Genomic DNA, 1,727 nt, shown 5'->3' on the forward strand with positions numbered 1-1,727 from the left:
CAGAATTTTGGCGGGCTCACTTGAGAGGGTCAAGACTTGGCGAGCACAGGGACAGGGTCTCCAAAGATGGAGGCCAGAGACCAGGGCTTACAGCTGCCAGATAGATTAGTTCCACTGGTCAACTGTCTCTGACTGTCACAATCAGGATGGGTGTTTTCATAAGTGTTACACTCGAGCCTTCTCTGGGAACAGTTTGAGTGTGCACTGCACTTGGCGGTCTTCTCCCTCTCCTGCTGGGTGAAGATGCTCTCTGCTCCATCCTCTTCTCCATCCGTGTAGCAGGTGTCCTCACGCTTCTGTGCATCATAGTCTGTATAGAAATACGGTATTGCTGGCGGTTCTTTACCTACTGGGAATCAAACCCTGTCCTTCCTTACCATATATAAACTGTAACCCGTCACTAATAAACGGAGGCTTTGACAAATCTGCTTGGCCTCCTTCTTCTGTCTTAGCTCATTCCCTTCCAGGTAGCGCCCCTCCGAGACCCTGGAATAACTGATTGCAGGGTGGGTTACAAACCCCTAGACTGTGTAACCCACCCAAACGCAATCGACAACCAACCAGTTTCCAAATCATGACACGGAGATTTATTATTAGCTATGAATGCTCAGCCTTAGCTTAGGCTTGCTTCTTGCTAGCTCTTATAACTTAACCTGTTTCTCTTCATCTTTGTTTTGCCTTGGGGATTTTTCCCCTTTCTTCCTTCTGTATATCTTACTGTTCACTGCTTCTCATGTCTGTCTGTCGGTCTGGCTGGCCCTGGACATATCCCTCTCTTTCTTCCTCATTCATTGAGGAAGGTCTGGGGTGGTCTCCTTCCCAGGACAGTGACGGTTTCTGAGAAGCCATTTTGTTTGCTGCAATTAGCTATACTGGGTGCAAAAACTTATGAATGGACAACAGTGTCTCTGGAACGTTCCATAGGGCTGCTTCCTGGGAGCCAGCTGGAGCCTGCCGAGACTGGCTTTGCTATTTCTCACAGAGTCCTCTCTGCCCTCTTATCTAGTCAGCGTGGCTGTCTCATCCCCCACTGCAAGCCCTTTTCCTTCCTATCTCTGCTGTTCCCAGCCTGGCCACCTCCACCCAAGATTCACTTCAACTGTCAGGGAGGCAGGAGGAGCAGGAGTTTGAGACTTTATCTCCAGAAACTCAAACAGGGCCTTAGAGAGATGGCTCAGCTATAGGAGCACGTGCTGTTCTTGCAGAGGACCCAAGTTCAGTTCCCATCTCCTATACTGAGGCGCTGACAAGGGCCTGTAACTATAGCTCCGTGGATCTGACAGTCCCTTCTGTCCTCCACAGGCACACCTGCACTCAAGTGCCTGTACCCCACAGAGACACACCTGTAGTTAAAAATAAAATAAAAAAATTTTAAAAATCCACAAAAATCCTGAACAACATCTATTATTCCTTTAAAAATGGCGGCGGCGTGGGTGTGTGGACAAACACAGGATAGACGAGACGCAAAAGGAAGAGATGGACACGCGGCTCCCACGTGGGTGCGCTTTAATGGGGAGAGGGGAACACAGTAAGGGGTGGGACGTGCAGACACACAAGGGTAGGGGGGAAAAGGGCCAAGAGAGAGCAAAACCTCGTGGACCCTCGCTTTTAACGGGGGGCGCAAGGTTATCTGGGAGGAATGGCCTTCACCTGGGCGCGGCCAGCGCGCACACAGGTGACGGTAATCCAGGAGAAGTCTGGGAGCTGTAGTTTCCAAGGAATAACAT

This window comes from Alexandromys fortis, unplaced genomic scaffold (genome assembly GCF_014885135.2).
Source record: "Alexandromys fortis isolate MF-2015 unplaced genomic scaffold, M_Fortis_MF-2015_v1.1 scaffold_26, whole genome shotgun sequence".
Lineage (NCBI taxonomy): Eukaryota > Metazoa > Chordata > Mammalia > Rodentia > Cricetidae > Alexandromys > Alexandromys fortis.